Source organism: Phascolarctos cinereus, unplaced genomic scaffold (genome assembly GCF_003287225.1).
Source record: "Phascolarctos cinereus isolate Bilbo 61053 unplaced genomic scaffold, phaCin_HiC Scaffold_4;HRSCAF=312, whole genome shotgun sequence".
Lineage (NCBI taxonomy): Eukaryota > Metazoa > Chordata > Mammalia > Diprotodontia > Phascolarctidae > Phascolarctos > Phascolarctos cinereus.
Genome location: NW_027555847.1, coordinates 696,330,293 through 696,338,976, shown reverse-complemented (window position 1 = coordinate 696,338,976; position 8,684 = coordinate 696,330,293). Strand labels below are relative to the sequence as shown.

Here is an 8,684-nt window from a genome sequence, read left to right as displayed (position 1 = left end):
CCAGTGATCCAGCCTGATCTTTGATCCTCTTCTTTTTCCCTAGGTAACAAAAAAATCCTGTTCATTTTCCTTAACTTTCCTTACCCGCTTCAGCTCGTTGTGAGCTTCTCTTACAGACATATTGCATGCTTCTGTTTCTTCCCCTTGCTTTTCTACCTGTTACTGGGTTGCTGTTGTTTTTTAAATTGGTTGACGAATTCTTTGTTCATCCACATCAGTTTCTTTAAAAAAACTTGAGTTTATTCCTAAACTGAAACATTCGCCATATCGGTTAACTAAAGGTTATGCCAAGAAGACAATTCAATTATTTTCTCCCTTTGAATTCATACGGGGCAGGTACTAGACCTCTGGTTTCATTGGTGCAAGGCACTCCCATAGGAGAAAACTCTTCCTTCCGATGCCAGAAGGCACCTTCTTTGTGACTTGCCATCTTAGAGAATTGTATGGAGCACTGAGAAATTACGTGACTTAGCAGACAAGATTTGAACCCAAGTCTTCCTGATTCTGAGGCTAGCTGTCTATCCACTCTGCCCCACTGCCTCTCTCAGAAGTCATAAAAATCTCAATTAAGATGGGTTTGGTGGGAAGCAGGGGTAGTTATGGATGAAAAGGGTATGATCAGGCCAGGATCCTGAGTGGTTTCACATTCTAGTTGCCTCCAGGATCTCAGAAAGAAACAGGCCACCAAATAAGTAGTTAATAGTTTTGAAAAACTTGCCCTGGCAAAGTTACAATCAACTCCCATCAGAGTTGTGAAAACTCTCACTTTTCACAGAGAAAGTGTGACATAGAAGGGTGAAGAAATCTTCAAAAGCTGTGGGCTCTGGCTGCTAACCTGCTAGGCCCAGAGGAGGGTAGGGGTTTCAGTTTTGATCTGGCTGTTCCCTAAACCTGTTTCCCCTGTCAACTTGTGTGCTGCACACCACTTCCTTTTTCATATCGACCAAGCCACAGAAATATCTTGTTTTCGGCTCCCCTGAAGACTGTCATCAGTTCTCTGGCCTTGAGAATTGTTGTGGGGAAGGAGGAGGAATTGATGGGTGGTAGGCTTGAGGGTTGGGTAGACTTATCAGAGTAATCATCTTTGTCTTTTTTTCCCCCCCTTTAGGTGAGTCTGTCGGGTTTTCCCCTGTTCTTCCCTCAATCTGTAATATTTGTGGTTTAACTAAGATTAGACTCTGCCAAGCTCAGAGCAAAGTGTGGGCCAGCCTTTCCCTTCAAAGAAAGCATTGTCTTAGCATGCCTAATAAGTTTCTAGTTCAACAATGTTGGGCATTATTTGGAAAGATCTAATTTTTATTTTTATTTAAGGCCCTCAAAGGGTTAAATCTCAGAAGGCATTTTGGAATGGAATAGCTGATTTCTAAGAAAAAAAATGTGTAGGAAGCTGTCAGTATTTTCACCTGCTCTTCATTCCAGACAAATTAGCTTATTAGCTAATAATAAGCCCCATATGGAGCATCCCCTCTCCCATCTCTACTTTCGTGGGCCGTTTTTGTTGTTATTGTTGGGTCATTCCAGTCCCATCCAATTCTTTGTGACCCTGTTTGGGGTTTTCTTGGCAAAGATACTGGAGTGGTTTGCCATTTCCTTCTCCAGCTCATTTTACAGAGGAGGAAACTTAGGCAGAGTTAAGTGGCTTCTCTGTCCACTGTGCCTAGCTACCCCGAATGGGCTGCCCCTCATGCCTAGAACATAAGTATGTTCTAGGATCCAGGATTCATAGTATATGCTTGAACCTTCTTTAACCCCAGTGAGGCATGGAGCTTTAGATTTGGGAGTCAGGAAGGCCTGGGTTTGACTCTGGCTACTTCAAATACTTACTGGCTAAATGACGCTAAGCAAGATGCTTATCTGTGCCTCAGTCGCCTCATCTGTACAATGAGGGGCTGATTGGCCTCTAAAATCCCTTCTAGATCTAATCTATGATCAAGTAAAGGATTCCTAGCTTCCCCCAAAGTATGGTTCAGGTGTCACCTCTCACACAAGGCTATTTCTGGTACTCCTAGCCATTAACGCTTTCTACTGCTTTAAATTACATTGTATTATTTCATATACATTGTGAATTTACAAAAAGAAATGTAACACTGACTATCCTGGCTCCCCTTGCCTGAAGGCCAACTGTTATATTTCATCCCACATCTAGGGTTCTTTAGCAGCCTTAAGGGGGTTTGGGTTGTCTAGGCAACCAAATGGCTGCAAATGGCTCCAGTCTGCACCGAAGGAGTTCCCAGGTGTAGGAGTGGGGGTCCCCAACACTCCAGTTCCGCTTAGTCACTGATAGTTGTATTAGGTTTTACAAAGATACATTTATTTCAGAAGGTGAAATCACAAGTGCACACACTTATCCCCTCAACATGTGAGGGACCTAATCCTCTCTCCCTGTGCACGCTGAGTCTGCGGCGCGGATGAAGGGGATTAGCTTCGTAGCTTAGCTGCGTTCTCATAGAGCACAGTCGCCTTTCCAAGTCTTTCCACACCCCCCTTCGGCTCAAGTCCCAGGCACCCTGGCTTTTCAGGATATCCATGCCGGGCGGGCTGGGTGTACCGCTCCACCTGCAAGCCTGTCTCCGAGGTCACCACGGCTTGATTTCCAGGTCCCATAGGGATCACCTCTGGCAGCTGAAACTGAGGACAAACAACGCAGAACAGAAGCAAACATCCCCTGGTCACTTCTCAGAATTTGTGTAAAAAAAGACGAGGAGGGGAAGGACTTCTTCCTCTCTCGCTGGTTCAGCTCATGGCGTCCATGATGTGGGAGAACCGGGATCATCACCCTCTAGATGTAGCAGATAAAAGCAGCCCAAAAGGGGTGATGAAAAAAAAAAGAGATCGAGGGGCTCGGTCCCAATGTTTTAAAGAGGAAGGCAGCCAGCCAACCAAAGGAGATTACCACCATCCACGTGAGACGTGCTCCAAAGGCCCCCGGAGGGTACCTCTATGTTAGGAGGACTGGGCGTGCCCATGCTAGCCCTAGATACAGAAGGGGGACGTGAGAGCTGACCCCTGACCCAGGAAGATCCAGGAAGACTCTGGCACATACTAGCTATGTGACCCTAGGCAAGTACCTTAACTTCTCATGGCTCCAGGCAACTTGGTCGAAGAAAAGGTGCCAGCCTGCAACGGTGGAGTGGGTTTTTATCACTCGTCCCATCTTTCTCCCTATACTTTGTATTTTCTTATCTGTGTTCAGTAGAATGTAAGCTCCTTGAGGGCAGGGAATTTCACCCCCTTTTTTGTATCCAAAGTGCCCAGCATAGTGCCCAACGCTTTTTTCCCAACCTCCAACCCATGATTTCACTGGTCTAAGGAACTGTCATTAAGGAAACTCCCTTATCTGACAGAATTTCTGCAAGTTATGATATTAGAGAGTTTCCTAGGGCACTGAGAACTGGCATGAGATGGCCAGTCATACCCTTCCACTGCCCCCCCCACTTTGATTATCTCTTATTTATATCATTTGTACATAGCTGCTTTTATGTTCCCATGACCTTTGATTATCTCCCATCCGTATTTTATTTCTACATAGTTACTTGCGTGTTATCTCCCACATTCCACTGAGCTCCTTGAGAGCAGTGTCTTTGTATCTCCAGTGCTTAGCACAGTCCTTGACACATAGTAGGTGCTTCATAAATGCTTGTTGACTGACCCGTCAGAGGGCAGGATTTGTCCCCAGGTCTGCCTGACTCTGAAGCCTACCTTTCTACCTTACACATAGTAGGTGCTTCATAAATGTTTTGAGACAATGAATTGAACCAAGTTGAGTAGATTGAAATTAATTTCCCTAGGAGTATAAGTCTGAGGAGTGAAGGGAAATGTTCTACTTGTTAGAGCATCCTCATAGCCCTGAGCCATTGTGAGTACCACAGGGATTCATCCCACAAGGTTTCATTTAGGTCAATCAGTCAACAAACATTTCTGAAACTCCCTACCGTATATCAGGCTCTATACTAGGTCATACATCTGTATCTTATCCAGGGGCTACAGTCTGATTTAAGTATTCCTCATAGTCATTTACCATGTTCCGATTTCCCTAAATATTCTGGGAATTCATTACTCACCCAAAAGGAATATTAATTTAAAAAGCAAATGAGCCAGTCTCTGCCTTTGGGAAAGAGACAAGATAGACAAACATTGAGTGCTCTTTTTAGAGCACTGAAGGTTGACTTCGTTTCAGTGTATTTGTCAAAGATGAGAAGGAGGTTGGGTGAAGAGACAAGTGGACCATTTGGATGTTTGCTTCCTTTTTTAAAGCTGGTTTTCTCTGTTGGTCATTTAGGAGCTAAAGGGGGCACAGGTGAATTGGCCATTAAGCTTGAGGAGAGCGGCCTCCCAACCTACGGAATTAGGCAAGTCATGTACTTTCTCAGTCAACAAATACCAATCAATCAGTCTGTCAACAACTGACCTACTGTATTAAGCACCTACTGTATGTGCCCCTGGGTGGGGGAGAAACCTTGTGGTTGGCTGGCTCCTCCCAGACCTTCCATTTTGGGATGCCTAGGCCAACCGTGTTGTTGTGTCCCACTGGGGGACAAGCCATAAAATACAGTAATAAGTGCAAAGCCATAAAGACTTAAACTCTGGAAGGTAGAAGCCCGAACATGGTGACCTGTTTATAATCATCACTTAGATACAAAATCATAACTTAGACACTGACTCATAACCTAAAATACCTACAAAAGCCGAAACAAGAATATTGTGACCTATATGTGCCCAGGGCATGATCAATACACAACCTTATGTTTGGGCATAATATTGGTTTCACTCCCAAGTTCATTACTACGCAGAAAATATCCACCAATCAGTAGTGAGGCATTTTCTAGTTCCTCCGGCCTTTGTCTATTTTCTATAATTACCATGGTGATTATCAGGGATCCACGAAACTATCTGGCCACCACCCCAGACCAAAGATTGACCCTATTTGTAAGTATTCATAATGATTAATTAAACTACTACCTATAATCAGTCTAGAGTTCCGTGGCCTCTTCCCTTGGTATCAAAAGAACACCCCATGGTTATGGGGGGGAGACAGGGTTCCCCAGACAGGGGAATTCCCGACCTTACCCATGTCTTCACTCCTCTCTAGGTTACACTCCCGGCTCTCCCAAACTTTCTCATGAGTCACCTCCATTTCTCCCCCTTCCTTTTCTGTGTTGTCTTCTCTTATTAGAATGGAAGCTTCTTGAGGGCAGGAACTGTCTTTCTGCTTGCATTTGCATTCCTAGCTCCAGTGGTGCTTGGTACATTGTAAGTACTTAATAAATATTTGTTGACTTGTCGTTGAGAAGTGAGTGAAAGCCATAGTGGCAGATTTAGGTTTGATGTCTCCAGAAATTTCCTAACAATGAAGAGCCATGTCAGTTTGGAATAGGCTTCTCCAGAAAGTAGGTTTCCTCTCACTGGAGGTCTTTCACCAAAAACTATGTTTGGAGAATGTTGAAAGGGTGATTCTTTGGGGAGGGGGTCTTGGCAACGTTGGATTTGATGGCTTCTGAGGTCCCTCACAACTCTGAAGTTCTGGGATTCTTTGAAAAATACTCTAGCCCTACTCTGCAGAGCTTAGATGGTGGGGGTGGGGTGGGAGTGGGTGGTGGTAATGGGGAGTGGTGTTTATTATTAATCCCAGATGCTTTGAGTGAGAAGAGACCCCAGAAGGCCATTTAATGCAGTTTCTACCTGAATAGGAATCTCCTTTGAAGCACATCTAAACTATGCTTAAAAGCCTATGAAGCTGTGCACACCCTTTGATCCAGCAATAGCACTACTAGGTCTGTATCCCAAAGAGATCATAAAAAAGGGGAAAGGACCCACATGTGCAAAATATTTATAGCAGCAAAAAAATTCGAAATTGAGGGGATGCCCATCTCAATTGAGGAATGACTGAACAAGTTACAGTATATGATTATAATGGAATGTTATTGTGTTATAAGAAATGATAAGCAGGATGATTTCAGAAAAACCTGGAAAGACATACATAAACTGATACAAAATGAAGTGAGCAGAACCAGGAGAACATTGTACACAGTAACAGCAATATTATGTGGTGTCCAACTATGCTTGACTTAGCTCTTCTCAACAATACAATGATCCAGGACAATTCCAAAGACTTGTGATGGAAAGTGCTATCCACATCCAGAGAAGAGTCTCGGTGAGGAGCAAAGCATATTATTTTCACTTTTTTTGTTGTTTTTTTGTTTTGTTTTTTTCTTTCTCATGGCTTTTCCCTTTTGTTCTGATTCTTCTTTCACAATGTGACTAATGTGGAAATATGTTTAACATGATTGTACATGTATAACCTATATCAGATTGCTTGCTGTCTTGTGAGGGGGGAGGGAAAGGAGGGAGGGAGAAAAATTCAGAATTCAACATTTTACGAAAATGAATGTAATTGGAAAAAAAATACTATTAAGAAAAAAACAAGAAGCGTGCAAGTAGTCATCCAACCTTTGCTTAACGTCTCACATGAAGAGGACCCCTTTCACATTCCTTCTTTGTCACTTTCTCCCAGTGTGATCTTGAAGAAGTCCCTCAGCTTCTCAGGGCTTCCAGTTCATCACCTGAAAAACAAGGGGGTTGGGCCTCCAAGGCCCCTCCCAGCTCAAGATTTGATCCCACACCACCTTCCTTCCATCTCTGGATAGCTCCTGCCATTGTCATAAGTTGTTCCTTGCATGGTTCCTAAGTGTGTCTCTTTGCCTCCATGATATCCCTACTCTAACACCTCATTGTGGCATAAAGGAGACCCTGGGGTCTCAAAGGCTATGGCAGTGGAGTGTAAGCTCTGGCAGGTTCTACCAACTTAGAAAATCTTTTGAGCATAGTTTCAGGGATGGACTACATACCTTTTATTTGAGGACCAGCCTGGTTAAATTCAGAGATTCTTCAGTTGATCAATCAATCAACCAGTGTTTAAGGGCCATGGTATTGGGAATACAAAGAAAAATAAAACCATTCCTGGCCTCAAGCAACTTACATTCCATTGAGGGAAGCAACACATACACGCATAAGGTATTTAACCTACCTCAGCCTCAGTTTCCTCATCTGTAAAATGGTGATGTGAGGATCAAATGAGGTAATATTTGTGAAGCATTTACACTGTGGGTACTGAATACATGCTTGTTTTCTTTCTCCCTTGTTTGCTGTCTTTCTCGTTAGACTATGAGCTCCTTGAGGGTAGGGATTGTGTTCTTGGTTTTCCTTTTTTCACTTTTTGGTGAAGCAATAGGGGTTAAGTGACTTGCCCAGGGTCACACAGATAGTAAGTGTGAAGTGTCAGGTCAAATTCGAACTCAGGTCCTCCTGACTCCAAGGCCAAAGATCTATCCACTGTGCTACCTAGCTGCCCCTCATGTTTTTCTTATTACCCACTACTCTTAGCCCATTGCCTGGCACATAGTAAACACTGAGCAAAGGCTTGTTGACCGGTAGTGCCGAGGTGCCAAGCGCCTGAAGAAATCTCAGTCGGTGAAAATGTTAATTAATTGTAATCAGAGAGGAGCTGCAGCCTGGGGTAGAGTAACAGAGAGCCTAGAAGTCGAGGATGAATGATTGAAAAGCAGTTGTGATTACTCCAACTGGCTCCCTTCTCTGCCTTGAAAAGCTTAGCATAACCATAATAATCACAAGCGAAATGATCCCAAGACAGAAAACAACGAAGGAAGGGGATACAAAGGGAAAGAATTAAAGGAATGGCTTTGAGAGTTGGGATTGGTTTTTGCCCCCACCCCCCAGTTTTATTTCTGTCTTTTGTGTTCTGTACCATAGTTATTTCCCCTTAATCCTCTCTTGTAACAAAGAAAACTGGTTACTGCAGAGGCATCGAAGGCAGCCACCTCCTGAAGGCGTGTGCAACATTCTGTGTGGGATCTGTTCTCCAGACCTACCATTAGTCATTATTTAATCAAATGAGATCCTATAGGTAAAGAGCCTGCCACATAGTAGGCTCTTAATAAAGGCACCTTCCCTTCCCCTCCTTAATCTGAGATCCACCATCTTTTAGTGTTTTCACTTATATCGTTATTGCTTATGTCATTCTCCTGATTCTGCTTTCTTCTTCTACATCAGTTCATTGAAAATCTCCCTATTTTTTCTGAGTTTCTTATAGTCATTTCTTAATGTGCAAAATTATTTCATTATATTTACAAATACCCCAATCCATTCAGCCAGTCCCCAGATGACAGACACTCACTTTGTTTTTGCTACCACAATCAAATAATAATAGATAGCATTTATAGAGAACTTTAAGGTTTTCAAAACGATTTACATGTATTGTCTCATTGATGCTTGCAACAATCCCGGGAGGAAGGTACTATTATTATCCATATTGGATTTCTGTGGAAACTAAATCTGAGGGAGGTTAAATGACTTGCACGGGGTCACACAGCTAGTAAGTGTCTGAAGAAAGATTCACACTCAGGTCTTCCTGACTCTCAAATCCATCACTGTCTACATCACCTGCCACCAAATAAATAAATAAATAAATGCAGTTGTGAATGTTTTGGTATAAATGGTTCTTTTGTTTCTCTCTTTGCTGTCTTTAGGGTATGTATGGGGGGGGAGCATTGGCTAGGAACATTTTAGTGACTTTCCTCACATCGTAATTCCTTTTAAAATTTTTTCTTTATTATTATGAACTGAATCACCAATAAACATAAGTCTTTGCAAACTTTAAGATGCTACAT

The 8,684-nt window shown here is 43.0% G+C and overlaps 1 long non-coding RNA gene across 1 annotated transcript in view; it reads right to left on the bottom strand.

The window, feature by feature from the left end:
• Window positions 1-2,284: 2,284 nt before the first annotated feature.
• Window positions 2,285-8,684, bottom strand: part of LOC110196768 (uncharacterized) — a 28,764-nt gene continuing 22,364 nt past the window's right edge. Inside the window, exon 3 of the long non-coding RNA XR_002321310.2 lies at window positions 2,285-6,560. This is a non-coding gene — a long non-coding RNA (uncharacterized LOC110196768). The remainder of the gene's footprint in view (window positions 6,561-8,684) is intronic.